Source organism: Oncorhynchus kisutch, linkage group LG25 (genome assembly GCF_002021735.2).
Source record: "Oncorhynchus kisutch isolate 150728-3 linkage group LG25, Okis_V2, whole genome shotgun sequence".
Classification (NCBI taxonomy): Eukaryota; Metazoa; Chordata; class Actinopteri; order Salmoniformes; family Salmonidae; genus Oncorhynchus; species Oncorhynchus kisutch.
Window position 1 is genome coordinate 44,989,374 of NC_034198.2, and position 19,878 is coordinate 45,009,251.

Genomic DNA, 19,878 nt, shown 5'->3' on the forward strand with positions numbered 1-19,878 from the left:
TACCCTCTACAACATAACCTTCACTATGTCACCAGGACATATACAGGACACTACCCTCTAAAACATAACCTTCACTATGTCACCAGGACATATACAGGATACTACCCTCTAAAACATAACCTTCACTATGTCACCAGGACATATACAGGATACTCCCCTCCACAACACTATGTCACCAGGACATATACAGGATACTACCCTCTGCAACATAACCTTCACTATGTCACCAGGACATATACAGGATGCTACCCCCCACAACATAACCTTCACTAAGTAACCAGGACATATACAGGATACTACCCTCTACAACACTATGTCACCAGGATATAGACAGGATACTACCCTCCACAACATAACCTTCACTATGTCACCAGGACATATACAGGATACTACTCTTTACAACACTATGTCACCAGGATATAGACAGGATGCTACCCTCCACAACATAACCTTCACTATGTCACCAGGACATACACAGGATACTACCCTCTACAACACTATGTCACCAGGACATATACAGGATACTACCCTCTACAATACTATGTCACCAGGACATATACAGGATACTACCCTCTACAACACTATGTTACCAGGATATAGACAGGATACTACCCTCCACAACATAACCTTCACTATGTCACCAGGACATATACAGGATACTACTCTTTACAACACTATGTCACCAGGATATAGACAGGATGCTACCCTCCACAACATAACCTTCACTATGTCACCAGGACATACACAGGATACTACCCTCTACAACACTATGTCACCAGGACATATACAGGGTACTACCCTCTACAACATAACCTTCACTATGTCACCAGGACATATACAGGATACTACCCTCTGCAACATAACCTTCACTATGTCACCAGGACATATACAGGATGCTACCCCCCACAACATAACCTTCACTAAGTAACCAGGACATATACAGGATACTACCCTCCACAACACTATGTCACCAGGACATATACAGGATACTACCCCCTACAACACTATGTCTCCAGGACATATACAGGATACTACCCTCCACAACATAACCTTCACTATGTCACCAGGACATACACAGGATACTACCCTCTACAACACTATGTCACCAGGACATATACAGGATACTACCCTCTACAACATAACCTTCACTATGTCACCAGGACATATACAGGATACTACCCTCTAAAACATAACCTTCACTATGTCACCAGGACATATACAGGATACTACCCTCTACAACACTATGTCACCAGGACATATACAGGATACTCCCCTCCACAACACTATGTCACCAGGACATATACAGGATACTACCCTCCACAACATAACCTTCACTATGTCACCAGGACATACACAGGATACTACCCTCTACAACACTATGTCACCAGGACATATACAGGATACTACCCTCTAAAACATAACCTTCACTATGTCACCAGGACATATACAGGATACTACCCTCTACAACACTATGTCACCAGGACATATACAGGATACTACCCTCTGCAACATAACCTTCACAATGTCACCAGGACATATACAGGATACTACCCTCTGCAACATAACCTTCACAATGTCACCAGGACATATACAGGATACTCCCCTCCACAACACTATGTCACCAGGACATATACAGGATACTACCCTCCACAACATAACCTTCACTATGTCACCAGGACATATACAGGATACTACCCTCTACAACACTATGTCACCAGGATATATACAGGATACTACCCTCTACAACACTATGTCACCAGGACATATACAGGATACTACCCCCTACAACACTATGTCTCCAGGACATATACAGGATACTACCCTCCACAACATAACCTTCACTATGTCACCAGGACATATACAGGATACTACCCTCTACAACACTATGTCTCCAGGACATATACAAGATACTACCCTCCACAACACTATGTCACCAGGACATATACAGGATACTACCCTCTACAACACTGTCTCCAGGACATATACAGGATACTACCCTCTACAACACTGTCTCCAGGACATATACAGGATACTACCCTCTACAACATAACCTTCACTATGTCACCAGGACATACACAGGATACTACCCTCTACAACACTATGTCACCAGGACATATACAGGATACTACCCTCTACAACATAACCTTCACTATGTCACCAGGACATATACAGGATACTACCCTCTAAAACATAACCTTCACTATGTCACCAGGACATATACAGGATACTCCCTTCCACAACACTATGTCACCAGGACATATACAGGATACTACCCTCTGCAACATAACCTTCACTATGTCACCAGGACATATACAGGATGCTACCCCGCACAACATAAGCTTCACTAAGTAACCAGGACATATACAGGATACTACCCTCCACAACACTATGTCACCAGGACATATACAGGATACTACCCTCTACAACATAACCTTCACTATGTCACCAGGATATATACAGGATACTACCCTCTACAACACTATGTCACCAGGACATATACAGGATACTACCCTCTACAACACTATGTCACCAGGACATATACAGGATACTACCCTCTACAACACTATGTCACCAGGACATATACAGGATACTACCCTCTACAACACTATGTCACCAGGATATATACAGGATACTACCCTCTACAACACTATGTGACCAGGACATATACAGGATACTACCCTCCACAACACTATGTCACCAGGATATATACAGGATGCTACCCTCCACAACATAACCTTCACTATGTCACCAGAACATATACAGGATAATACCCTCTACAACACTATGTCACCAGGACATATACAGGATACTACCCTCCACATCATAACCTGCACTGTGTCACCAGGACATATACAGGATACTACCCTCTACAACATAACCTTCACTATGTCACCAGGACATATACAGGATACTACCCTCTAAAACATAACCTTCACTATGTCACCAGGACATATACAGGATACTACCCTCTAAAACATAACCTTCACTATGTCACCAGGACATATACAGGATACTCCCTTCCACAACACTATGTCACCAGGACATATACAGGATACTACCCTCTGCAACATAACCTTCACTATGTCACCAGGACATATACAGGATGCTACCCCCCACAACATAACCTTCACTAAGTAACCAGGACATATACAGGATACTACCCTCCACAACACTATGTCACCAGGACATATACAGGATACTACTCTTTACAACACTATGTCACCAGGATATAGACAGGATGCTACCCTCCACAACATAACATTCACTATGTCACCAGGACATATACAGGATACTACCCTCTACAACACTATGTCACCAGGACATATACAGGATACTACCCTCTACAACACTATGTCACCAGGACATATACAGGATACTACCCTCTACAACACTATGTCACCAGGACATATACAGGATACTACCCTCTACAACACTATGTCACCAGGATATAGACAGGATACTACCCTCCACAACATAACCTTCACTATGTCACCAGGACATACACAGGATACTACCCTCTACAACACTATGTCACCAGGACATATACAGGATACTACCCTCTACAACATAACCTTCACTATGTCACCAGGACATATACAGGATACTACCCTCTAAAACATAACCTTCACTATGTCACCAGGACATATACAGGATACTACCCTCTACAACACTATGTCACCAGGACATATACAGGATACTACCCTCTGCAACATAACCTTCACTATGTCACCAGGACATATACAGGATACTACCCTCTGCAACATAACCTTCACTATGTCACCAGGACATATACAGGATGCTACCCCCCACAACACTATGTCACCAGGACATATACAGGATACTACCCCCTACAACACTATGTCTCCAGGACATATACAGGATACTACCCTCCACAACATAACCTTCACTATGTCACCAGGACATATACAGGATACTACCCTCTACAACACCATGTCTCCAGGACATATACAAGATACTACCCTCCACAACACTATGTCACCAGGACATATACAGGATACTACCCTCTACAACACTGTCTCCAGGACATATACAGGATACTACCCTCTACAACATAACCTTCACTATGTCACCAGGACATACACAGGATACTACCCTCTACAACACTATGTCACCAGGACATATACAGGATACTACCCTCTACAACATAACCTTTACTATGTCACCAGGACATATACAGGATACTACCCTCTAAAACATAACATTCACTATGTCACCAGGACATATACAGGATACTCCCCTCCACAACACTATGTCACCAGGACATATAGGGGATACTACACTCTGCAACATAACCTTCACTATGTCACCAGGACATATACAGGATGCTACCCCCCCACAACATAACCTTCACTAAGTAACCAGGACATATACAGGATACTACCCTCCACAACACTATGTCACCAGGACATATACAGGATACTACCCTCTACAACATAACCTTCACTATGTCACCAGGACATATACAGGATACTACCCTCTACAACACTATGTCACCAGGACATATACAGGATACTACCCTCTACAACACTATGTCACCAGGACATATACAGGATACTACCCTCTACAACACTATGTCACCAGGACATATACAGGATACTACCCTCTACAACACTATGTCACCAGGATATATACAGGATACTACCCTCTACAACACTATGTCACCAGGACATATACAGGATACTACCCTCTACAACACTATGTGACCAGGACATATACAGGATACTACCCTCCACAACACTATGTCACCAGGATATATACAGGATGCTACGCTCCACAACATAACCTTCACTATGTCACCAGAACATATACAGGATACTACCCTCTACAACACTATGTCACCAGGACATATACAGGATACTACCCTCCACATCATAACCTGCACTATGTCACCAGGACATATACAGGATACTACCCTCTACAACACTATGTCACCAGGACATATACAGGATACTACCCTCCACAACACTATGTCACCAGGACATATACAGGATACTACCCTCTACAACACTATGTCACCAGGACATATACAGGATACTACCCTCTACAACACTATGTCACCAGGATATAGACAGGATACTACCCTCCACAACATAACCTTCACTATGTCACCAGGACATATACAGGATACTACTCTTTACAACACTATGTCACCAGGATATAGACAGGATGCTACCCTCCACAACATAACCTTCACTATGTCACCAGGACATACACAGGATACTACCCTCTACAACACTATGTCACCAGGACATATACAGGATACTACCCTCTAAAACATAACCTTCACTATGTCACCAGGACATATACAGGATACTACCCTCTACAACACTATGTCACCAGGACATATACAGGATACTACCCTCTGCAACATAACCTTCACAATGTCACCAGGACATATACAGGATACTACCCTCTGCAACATAACCTTCACAATGTCACCAGGACATATACAGGATACTCCCCTCCACAACACTATGTCACCAGGACATATACAGGATACTACCCTCCACAACATAACCTTCACTATGTCACCAGGACATATACAGGATACTACCCTCTACAACACTATGTCACCAGGATATATACAGGATACTACCCTCTACAACACTATGTCACCAGGACATATACAGGATACTACCCCCTACAACACTATGTCTCCAGGACATATACAGGATACTACCCTCCACAACATAACCTTCACTATGTCACCAGGACATATACAGGATACTACCCTCTACAACACTATGTCTCCAGGACATATACAAGATACTACCCTCCACAACACTATGTCACCAGGACATATACAGGATACTACCCTCTACAACACTGTCTCCAGGACATATACAGGATACTACCCTCTACAACACTGTCTCCAGGACATATACAGGATACTACCCTCTACAACATAACCTTCACTATGTCACCAGGACATACACAGGATACTACCCTCTACAACACTATGTCACCAGGACATATACAGGATACTACCCTCTACAACATAACCTTCACTATGTCACCAGGACATATACAGGATACTACCCTCTAAAACATAACCTTCACTATGTCACCAGGACATATACAGGATACTCCCTTCCACAACACTATGTCACCAGGACATATACAGGATACTACCCTCTGCAACATAACCTTCACTATGTCACCAGGACATATACAGGATGCTACCCCGCACAACATAAGCTTCACTAAGTAACCAGGACATATACAGGATACTACCCTCCACAACACTATGTCACCAGGACATATACAGGATACTACCCTCTACAACATAACCTTCACTATGTCACCAGGATATATACAGGATACTACCCTCTACAACACTATGTCACCAGGACATATACAGGATACTACCCTCTACAACACTATGTCACCAGGACATATACAGGATACTACCCTCTACAACACTATGTCACCAGGACATATACAGGATACTACCCTCTACAACACTATGTCACCAGGATATATACAGGATACTACCCTCTACAACACTATGTGACCAGGACATATACAGGATACTACCCTCCACAACACTATGTCACCAGGATATATACAGGATGCTACCCTCCACAACATAACCTTCACTATGTCACCAGAACATATACAGGATAATACCCTCTACAACACTATGTCACCAGGACATATACAGGATACTACCCTCCACATCATAACCTGCACTGTGTCACCAGGACATATACAGGATACTACCCTCTACAACATAACCTTCACTATGTCACCAGGACATATACAGGATACTACCCTCTAAAACATAACCTTCACTATGTCACCAGGACATATACAGGATACTACCCTCTAAAACATAACCTTCACTATGTCACCAGGACATATACAGGATACTCCCTTCCACAACACTATGTCACCAGGACATATACAGGATACTACCCTCTGCAACATAACCTTCACTATGTCACCAGGACATATACAGGATGCTACCCCCCACAACATAACCTTCACTAAGTAACCAGGACATATACAGGATACTACCCTCCACAACACTATGTCACCAGGACATATACAGGATACTACCCTCTACAACATAACCTTCACTAAGTCACCAGGACATATACAGGATACTACTCTTTACAACACTATGTCACCAGGATATAGACAGGATGCTACCCTCCACAACATAACATTCACTATGTCACCAGGACATATACAGGATACTACCCTCTACAACACTATGTCACCAGGACATATACAGGATACTACCCTCTACAACACTATGTCACCAGGACATATACAGGATACTACCCTCTACAACACTATGTCACCAGGACATATACAGGATACTACCCTCTACAACACTATGTCACCAGGATATAGACAGGATACTACCCTCCACAACATAACCTTCACTATGTCACCAGGACATACACAGGATACTACCCTCTACAACACTATGTCACCAGGACATATACAGGATACTACCCTCTACAACATAACCTTCACTATGTCACCAGGACATATACAGGATACTACCCTCTAAAACATAACCTTCACTATGTCACCAGGACATATACAGGATACTACCCTCTACAACACTATGTCACCAGGACATATACAGGATACTACCCTCTGCAACATAACCTTCACTATGTCACCAGGACATATACAGGATACTACCCTCTGCAACATAACCTTCACTATGTCACCAGGACATATACAGGATGCTACCCCCCACAACACTATGTCACCAGGACATATACAGGATACTACCCCCTACAACACTATGTCTCCAGGACATATACAGGATACTACCCTCCACAACATAACCTTCACTATGTCACCAGGACATATACAGGATACTACCCTCTACAACACCATGTCTCCAGGACATATACAAGATACTACCCTCCACAACACTATGTCACCAGGACATATACAGGATACTACCCTCTACAACACTGTCTCCAGGACATATACAGGATACTACCCTCTACAACATAACCTTCACTATGTCACCAGGACATACACAGGATACTACCCTCTACAACACTATGTCACCAGGACATATACAGGATACTACCCTCTACAACATAACCTTTACTATGTCACCAGGACATATACAGGATACTACCCTCTAAAACATAACATTCACTATGTCACCAGGACATATACAGGATACTCCCCTCCACAACACTATGTCACCAGGACATATAGGGGATACTACACTCTGCAACATAACCTTCACTATGTCACCAGGACATATACAGGATGCTACCCCCCACAACATAACCTTCACTAAGTAACCAGGACATATACAGGATACTACCCTCCACAACACTATGTCACCAGGACATATACAGGATACTACCCTCTACAACATAACCTTCACTATGTCACCAGGACATATACAGGATACTACCCTCTACAACACTATGTCACCAGGACATATACAGGATACTACCCTCTACAACACTATGTCACCAGGACATATACAGGATACTACCCTCTACAACACTATGTCACCAGGACATATACAGGATACTACCCTCTACAACACTATGTCACCAGGATATATACAGGATACTACCCTCTACAACACTATGTCACCAGGACATATACAGGATACTACCCTCTACAACACTATGTGACCAGGACATATACAGGATACTACCCTCCACAACACTATGTCACCAGGATATATACAGGATGCTACGCTCCACAACATAACCTTCACTATGTCACCAGAACATATACAGGATACTACCCTCTACAACACTATGTCACCAGGACATATACAGGATACTACCCTCCACATCATAACCTGCACTATGTCACCAGGACATATACAGGATACTACCCTCTACAACACTATGTCACCAGGACATATACAGGATACTACCCTCCACAACACTATGTCACCAGGACATATACAGGATACTACCCTCTACAACACTATGTCACCAGGACATATACAGGATACTACCCTCTACAACACTATGTCACCAGGATATAGACAGGATACTACCCTCCACAACATAACCTTCACTATGTCACCAGGACATATACAGGATACTACTCTTTACAACACTATGTCACCAGGATATAGACAGGATGCTACCCTCCACAACATAACCTTCACTATGTCACCAGGACATACACAGGATACTACCCTCTACAACACTATGTCACCAGGACATATACAGGATACTACCCTCTACAACATAACCTTCACTATGTCACCAGGACATATACAGGATACTACCCTCTAAAACATAACCTTCACTATGTCACCAGGACATATACAGGATACTACCCTCTGCAACATAACCTTCACTATGTCACCAGGACATATACAGGATACTACCCTCTAAAACATAACCTTCACTATGTCACCAGGACATATACAGGATACTCCCCTCCACAACACTATGTCACCAGGACATATACAGGATACTACCCTCTGCAACATAACCTTCACTATGTCACCAGGACATATACAGGATGCTACCCCCCACAACATAACCTTCACTAAGTAACCAGGACATATACAGGATACTACCCTCCACAACACTATGTCACCAGGACATATACAGGATACTACCCCCTACAACACTATGTCTCCAGGACATATACAGGATACTACCCTCCACAACATAACATTCACTATGTCACCAGGACATATACAGGATACTACCCTCTACAACACTATGTCTCCAGGACATATACAAGATACTACCCTGCACAACACTATGTCACCAGGACATATACAGGATGCTACCCCCCACAACATAACCTTCACTAAGTAACCAGGACATATACAGGATACTACCCTCCACAACACTATGTCACCAGGACATATACAGGATACTACCCCCTACAACACTATGTCTCCAGGACATATACAGGATACTACCCTCCACAACATAACATTCACTATGTCACCAGGACATATACAGGATACTACCCTCTACAACACTATGTCTCCAGGACATATACAAGATACTACTCTTTACAACACTATGTCACCAGGATATAGACAGGATGCTACCCTCCACAACATAACCTTCACTATGTCACCAGGACATATACAGGATACTACTCTTTACAACACTATGTCACCAGGACATATACAGGATACTACCCTCTACAACACTATGTCACCAGAACATATACAGGATACCACCCACTACAACATAAGCTTCACTATGTCACCAGGACATATACAGGATAAAAACCTCTACAACACTATGTTACCAGGACATATACAGGATACTACCCTCTACAACACTATGTCACCAGGACATATACAGGATACTACCCTCTACAACACTATGTCACCAGGACATATACAGGATACTACCCCCCACAACATAACCTTCTCTATGTCACCAGGACATATACAGGATACTACCCTCTACAACACTATGTGACCAGGACATATACAGGATACTAACCTCTAAAACATAACCTTCACTATGTCACCAGGACATATACAGGACACTACCCTCCACAACACTATGTCACCAGGACATATACAGGATACTACCCTCTACCACACCATGTCACCAGGACATATACAGGATACTACCCTCTACCACACTATGTCACCAGGACATATACAGGATACTACCCTCCACAACACTATGTCACCAGGACATATACAGGATACTACCCTCTGCAACACTATGTCACCAGGACATATACAGGATACTACCCTCTACAACATAACTTTCACTAAGTCACCAGGATATATACAGGATACTACCCTCCACAACATAACCTTCACTCTGTCACCAGGACATATACAGGATACTACCCTCTGCAACACTATGTCAAATCAAATCAAATCAAAAAAATATATATAGCCCTTCGTACATCAGCTGATATCTCAAAGTGCTGTACAGAAACCCAGCCTAAAACCCCAAACAGCAAGCAATGCAGGTGGAGAAGCACGTCACTATGCACGATACTAAGCACGATACTATGTCACCAGGACATATACAGGATACTACGCTCTACAACATAACCTTCACTATGTCACCAGGACATATACAGGATACTACCCTCTGCAACACTGTCACCAGGACATATACAGGATACTACCCTCCACAACACTGTGTCACCAGGACATATACAGGATACTACCCTCTACAACATAACCTTCACTATGTCACCAGGACATATACAGGATACTACCCTCTACAACATAACCTTCACTATGTTACCAGGACATATACAGGATACTACCCACCACAACACTATGTCACCAGGACATATACAGGATACTACCCTCTACAACACTATGTCACCAGGACAAATACAGGATACTACCCTCTACAACACTATGTCACCAGGACATATACAGGATACTACCCTCCACATCATAACCTGCACTATGTCACCAGGACATATACAGGATACTACCCTCTACAACACTATGTCACCAGGACATATACAGGATACTACCCTCCACAACACTATGTCACCAGGACATATACAGGATACTACCCTCTACAACACTATGTCACCAGGACATATACAGGATACTACCCTCTACAACACTATGTCACCAGGATATAGACAGGATACTACCCTCAACAACATAACCTTCACTATGTCACCAGGACATATACAGGATACTACTCTTTACAACACTATGTCACCAGGATATAGACAGGATGCTACCCTCCACAACATAACCTTCACTATGTCACCAGGACATACACAGGATACTACCCTCTACAACACTATGTCACCAGGACATATACAGGATACTACCCTCTACAACATAACCTTCACTATGTCACCAGGACATATACAGGATACTACCCTCTAAAACATAACCTTCACTATGTCACCAGGACATATACAGGATACTACCCTCTACAACACTATGTCACCAGGACATATACAGGATACTACCCTCTGCAACATAACCTTCACTATGTCACCAGGACATATACAGGATACTACCCTCTAAAACATAACCTTCACTATGTCACCAGGACATATACAGGATACTCCCCTCCACAACACTATGTCACCAGGACATATACAGGATACTAACCTCTGCAACATAAACTTCACTATGTCACCAGGACATATACAGGATGCTACCCCCCACAACATAACCTTCACTAAGTAACCAGGACATATACAGGATACTACCCTCCACAACACTATGTCACCAGGACATATACAGGATACTACCCCCTACAACACTATGTCTCCAGGACATATACAGGATACTACCCTCCACAACATAACCTTCACTATGTCACCAGGACATATACAGGATACTACCCTCTACAACACTATGTCTCCAGGACATATACAAGATACTACCCTCCACAACACTATGTCACCAGGACATATACAGGATACTACCCTGCACAACACTATGTCACCAGGATATAGACAGGATGCTACCCTCCACAACATAACCTTCACTATGTCACCAGGACATATACAGGATACTACTCTTTACAACACTATGTCACCAGGATATAGACAGGATGCTACCCTCCACAACATAACCTTCACTATGTCACCAGGACATATACAGGATACTACTCTTTACAACACTATGTCACCAGGACATATACAGGATACTACCCTCTACAACACTATGTCACCAGAACATATACAGGATACCACCCACTACAACATAAGCTTCACTATGTCACCAGGACATATACAGGATAAAAACCTCTACAACACTATGTTACCAGGACATATACAGGATACTACCCTCTACAACACTATGTCACCAAGACATATACAGGATACTACCCTCTACAACACTATGTCACCAGGACATATACAGGATACTACCCTCTACAACACTATGTCACCAGGACATATACAGGATACTACCCCCCACAATATAACCTTCACTATGTCACCAGGACATATACAGGATGCTACCCCCCACAACATAACCTTCACTAAGTAACCAGGACATATACAGGATACTACCCTCCACAACACTATGTCACCAGGACATATACAGGATACTACCCCCTACAACACTATGTCTCCAGGACATATACAGGATACTACCCTCCACAACATAACCTTCACTATGTCACCAGGACATATACAGGATACTACCCTCTACAACACTATGTCTCCAGGACATATACAAGATACTACCCTCCACAACACTATGTCACCAGGACATATACAGGATACTACCCTGCACAACACTATGTCACCAGGATATAGACAGGATGCTACCCTCCACAACATAACCTTCACTATGTCACCAGGACATATACAGGATACTACTCTTTACAACACTATGTCACCAGGATATAGACAGGATGCTACCCTCCACAACATAACCTTCACTATGTCACCAGGACATATACAGGATACTACTCTTTACAACACTATGTCACCAGGACATATACAGGATAAAAACCTCTACAACACTATGTTACCAGGACATATACAGGATACTACCCTCTACAACACTATGTCACCAAGACATATACAGGATACTACCCTCTACAACACTATGTCACCAGGACATATACAGGATACTACCCTCTACAACACTATGTCACCAGGACATATACAGGATACTACCCCCCACAATATAACCTTCACTATGTCACCAGGACATATACAGGATACTACCCTCTACAACACTATGTGACCAGGACATATACAGGATACTAACCTCTAAAACATAACCTTCACTATGTCACCAGGACATATACAGGACACTACCCTCCACAACACTATGTCACCAGGACATATACAGGATACTACCCTCTACCACACCATGTCACCAGGACATATACAGGATACTACCCTCTACCACACCATGTCACCAGGACATATACAGGATACTACCCTCTACCACACTATGTCACCAGGACATATACAGGATACTACCCTCCACAACACTATGTCACCAGGACATATACAGGATACTACCCTCTGCAACACTATGTCACCAGGACATATACAGGATACTACCCTCTACAACATAACTTTCACTAAGTCACCAGGACATATACAGGATACTACCCTCCACAACATAACCTTCACTCTGTCACCAGGACATATACAGGATACTACCCTCTGCAACACTATGTCAAATCAAATCAAATCAAATTTATTTATATAGCCCTTCGTACATCAGCTGATATCTCAAAGTGCTGTACAGAAACCCAGCCTAAAACCCCAAACAGCAAGCAATGCAGGTGGAGAAGCACGTCACTATGCACGATACTAAGCACGATACTATGTCACCAGGACATATACAGGATACTACCCTCTACAACATAACCTTCACTATGTCACCAGGACATATACAGGATACTACCCTCTGCAACACTATGTCACCAGGACATATACAGGATACTACCCTCCACAACACTGTGTCACCAGGACATATACAGGATACTACCCTCTACAACATAACCTTCACTATGTCACCAGGACATATACAGGATACTACCCTCTACAACATAACCTTCACTATGTTACCAGGACATATACAGGATACTACCCACCACAACACTATGTCACCAGGACATATACAGGATACTACCCTCTACAACACTATGTCACCAGGACATATACAGGATACTACCCTCTACAACACTATGTCACCAGGACAAATACAGGATACTACCCTCTACAACACTATATCACCAGGACATATACAGGATACTGCCCTCTACAACATAACCTTCACTATGTCACCAGATCATATACAGGATACTACACTCCACAACATAACCTTCACTATGTCACCAGGACATATACAGGATACTACCCTCTACAACACTATGTCACCAGGACATATACAGGATACTACCCTCTACAACACTATGTCACCAGGACATATACAGGATACAACCCTCTACCACACTATGTCACCAGGACATATAGGGATACTACCCTCTACCACACTATGTCACCAGGACATATACAGGATACTACCCTCTGCAACACTATGTCACCAGGACATATACAGGATACTACCCTCTGCAACACTATGTCACCAGGACATATACAGGATACTATCCTCTACAACATAACCTTCACTATGTCACCAGGACATATACAGGATACTAACCTCTACAACATAACCTTCACTATGTCACCAGGACATATACAGGATACCACCCTCCACAACATAACCTTCACTATGTCACCAGGACATATACAGAATACTACCCTCCACAACACTATGTCACCAGGACATATACAGGATACTATCCTCTACAACATAACCTTCACTATGTCACCAGGACATATACAGGATACTAACCTCTACAACATAACCTTCACTATGTCACCAGGACATATACAGGATACCACCCTCCACAACATAACCTTCACTATGTCACCAGGACATATACAGAATACTACCCTCCACAACACTATGTCACCAGGACATATACAGGATAATACCCTCTACAACATAACCTTCACTATGTCACCAGGACATATACAGGATACTACCCACCACAACACTATGTCACCAGGACATATACAGGATACTACCCTCTACAACATAACCTTCACTATGTCACCAGGACATATACAGGATACTACCCTCCACAACACTATATCACCAGGACATATACAGGATTCTACCCTCCACAACACTATATCACCAGGACATATACAGGATCCTACCCTCCACAAATAATTAGCAGGTGTGAACTGAGAGATGTCAAAGCCCTTGACAACAATAGCAGGAGAATCAAACATGCTACCCCTCCCAAGGCAGAGGTCTTTGAAGCCCCCTCCCTCTGTTCAGAGGTGATTACAATACTCTCTGGATGTAAAAAAAAAAATGAAAATAATTAAAAATAAGCTCCTTATAAACACAGACCATCCCCTGGTACAGTGCTATATTAACCAGACCATCCCCTGGTACAGTACTATATTAACCAGACCATCCCCTGGTACAGTGCTATATTAACCAGACCATCCCCTGGTATGGTACAGTGCTATATTAACCAGACCATCCCCTGGCATGGCACAGTGCTATATTAACCAGACCATCCCCTGGCATGGCACAGTGCTATATTAACCAGACCATCCCCTGGCATGGCACAGTGCTATATTAACCAGACCATCCCCTGGCACAGTGCTATATTAACCAGACCATCCCCTGGCACAGTGCTATATTAACCAGACCATCCCCTGGCACAGTGCTATATTAACCAGACCATCCCCTGGCACAGTGCTATATTAACCAGACCATCCCCTGGTATATTAACCAGACCATCCCCTGGTACAGTGCTATATTAACACAGACCATCCCCTGGCACAGTGCTATATTAACCAGACCATCCCCTGGCACAGTGCTATATTAACCAGACCATCCCCTGGCATGACACAGTGCTATATTAACCAGACCATCCCCTGGTACAGTACTATATTAACCATACCATCCCCTGGTACAGTGCTATATTAACCAGACCATCCCCTGGTATGGTACAGTGCTATATTAACCAGACCATCCCCTGGCATGGCACAGTGCTATATTAACCAGACCATCCCCTGGCACAGTGCTATATTAACCAGACCATCCCCTGGCATGACACAGTGCTATATTAACCAGACCATCCCCTGGTACAGTACTATATTAACCAGACCATCCCCTGGTACAGTGCTATATTAACCAGACCATCCCCTGGTATGGTACAGTGCTATATTAACCAGACCATCCCCTGGCATGGCACAGTGCTATATTAACCAGACCATCCCTTGGCACAGTGCTATATTAACCAGACCATCCCCTGGCACAGTGCTATATTAACCAGACCATCCCCTGGCACAGTGCTATATTAACCAGACCATCCCCTGGTATATTAACCAGACCATCCCCTGGTACAGTGCTATATTAACACAGACCATCCCCTGGCACAGTGCTATATTAACCAGACCATCCTCTGACACAGTGCTATATTAACCAGACCATCCCCTGGTACAGTACTATATTAACCAGACCATCCCCTGGTACAGTGCTATATTAACCAGACCATCCCCTGGCACAGTGCTATATTAACCAGACCATCCCCTGGTACAGTGCTATATTAACCAGACCATCCCCTGGTACAGTACTATATTAACCAGACCATCCCCTGGCACAGTGCTATATTAACCAGACCATCCCCTGGTACAGTGCTATATTAAATAGACCATCCCCTGGTACAGTGCTATATTAACCAGACCATCCCCTGGTATATTAACCAGACCATCCCCTGGTACAGTGCTATATTAACCAGACCATCCCCTGGTATATTAACCAGACCATCCCATGGCACAGTGCTATATTAACACAGACCATCCCCTGGCATGACACAGTGCTATATTAACCAGACCATCCCCTGGCACAGTGCTATATTAACCAGACCATCCCCTGGTACAGTACTATATTAACCAGACCATCCCCTGGTACAGTACTATATTAACCAGACCATCCCCTGGCACAGTGCTATATTAACCAGACCATCCCCTGGTACAGTGCTATATTAAATAGACCATCCCCTGGTACAGTGCTATATTAACCAGACCATCCCCTGGTATATTAACCAGACCATCCCCTGGCACAGTGCTATATTAACCAGACCATCCCCTGGTACAGTGCTATATTAAATAGACCATCCCCTGGCACAGTGCTATATTAACACAGACCATCCCCTGGCATGACACAGTGCTATCCCCTGGGTCTCGACCCCGCCCTGTGCAACTGGGTCCTGGACTTCCTGACGGGCCGCTCCCAGGTGGTGAGGGTAGGTAACAACATCTCCACCCCGCTGATCCTCAACACTGGGGCCCCACAAGGGTGCGTTCTCAGCCCTCTCCTGTACTTCCTGTTCACCCATGACTGCGTGGCCATGCACGCCTCCAACTCAATCATCAAGTTTGCGGACGACACTACAGTGGTAGGCTTGATTCCCAACAACGACGAGACGGCCTACAGGGAGGAGGTGAGGGCCCTCGAAGTGTGGTGTCAGGAAAATAACCTCACACTCAATGTCAACAAAACAAAGGAGATGATCGAGTCCAGCTCAACAACACCCCCTCAACCAGACCCAGACAACAGTCCAGCACAACAACCCCCCTTAACCAGACAACAGTCTATCACAACAACACCCCCTCAACCAGACCCAGACAACAGTCCAGCTCAACAACACCCCCTCAACCAGACCTGGAGAGCTGGAGGTGGAGAGAGACATATCTGTACTCTGGACTGTGGTGAGACAACTACAACAGGAGAAAGAGCAGGAGAACAACAGAGCACTAGAGGAGAGGATCAGACTGCTGGAGGAGAGGGTGAGGGGGATGGAGGAGAGGATCAGACTGCTGGAGGAGAGGGTGAGGGGGATGGAGGAGAGGATCAGACTGCTGGAGGAGAGGGTGAGGGGGATGGAGGAGAGGATCAGACTGCTGGAGGAGAGGGTGAGGGGGATGGAGGAGAGGATCAGACTGCTGGAGGGGAGGGTGAGGGGGATGGAGGAGAGGATCAGACTGCTGGAGGAGAGGGTGAGGGGGAGGGAGGAGAGGGTGAGGGGGAGGGAGGAGAGGGTGAGGGGGATGGAGGAGAGGGTCAGACTGCTGGAGGAGAGGGTGAGGGGGATGGAGGAGAGGGTGAGGGGGATGGAGGAGAGGATCAGACTGCTGGAGGAGAGGGTGAGGGGGATGGAGGAGAGGATCAGACTGCTGGAGGAGAGGGTGAGGGGGAGGGAGGAGAGGGTGAGGGGGATGGAGGAGAGGGTCAGACTGCTGGAGGAGAGGGTGAGGGGGACGGAGGAGAGGGTGAGGAAGGATGGCGTGTGACAGAGAACAACCCACTAGAGAGGTGGCCACCCCTGCAGTGAAGCCAGCAGAACAGCCCACCTCACCTCACTGACTACTACACCACTGGAAACCTGTAGGCTAACAGCGCTTGATTTAAAGTCAGGTGTCTATCCATATTAAGAGGACTGTGAGTTAGGGGCTCTTTGAGGTCAGGTCATGTATTCACAGGCCCACAAGTTTCCTGGATAATTACGGGCTATATGAAAGTTGGAATATATGTAACTACTGTTGAACGCTAACAATAATTACTATATTTGACTGAATTAAATGACTGTTTTTCAAAAAGGCACTTTCAGGTCGAGTCAGGTTTTCATGTTAAGACAACACGTGTGCCAAACCAGATGTTAACATAATCTGCCCCTCCTGGATAAATAGAGGCTACATGATATATATTTATCCCTGGATAAATACAGGCTACCTGATATATATATATATTCCTGGATAAATACAGGCTACCTGATATATATTTATTCCTGGACAAACACAGGCTACCTGATATATATATATTCCTGGATAAATACAGGCTACCTGATATATATATATTCCTGGATAAACACAGGCTACCTGATATATATTAAGCAATGAAGAAGAAAAAGGCCACAGTGGAAACTATATACACGCATTAGACTTCATAAATATTTATTTATTTCAAATCAAAGGCATGAACTGCTTCTAAATTCTACATTTCTAGTGTGCATGAACATGTCCTAAATAAGACGTAGAGGCTGTGACCTAAATAAGACGTAGAGTCTGTGACCTAAATAAGACGTAGAGGCTGCGACCTAAATAAGACGTAGAGGCTGTGTCCTAAATAAGACGTAGAGGCTGTGTCCTAAATAAGACGTAGAGGCTGTGTCCTAAATAAGACGTAGAGGCTGTGTCCTAAATAAGACGTAGAGGCTGTGTCCTAAATAAGACGTAGAGACTGTGGCCTACTACATCTGTTGTATTCAGCATTTCACTGTGAGGTCTACTACACCTGTTGTATTCAGCATTTCACTGTGAGGTCTACTATACCTGTTGTATTCAGCA

At 44.0% G+C, this 19,878-nt stretch overlaps 1 protein-coding gene across 2 annotated transcripts in view; it reads right to left on the reverse strand.

The window, feature by feature from the left end:
- The window catches only part of LOC109884094 (disrupted in schizophrenia 1 protein), a 124,984-nt gene that overhangs the window by 28,917 nt on the left and 76,189 nt on the right, over positions 1-19,878 (reverse strand). The gene's annotated exons all lie outside the window — the stretch shown is intronic.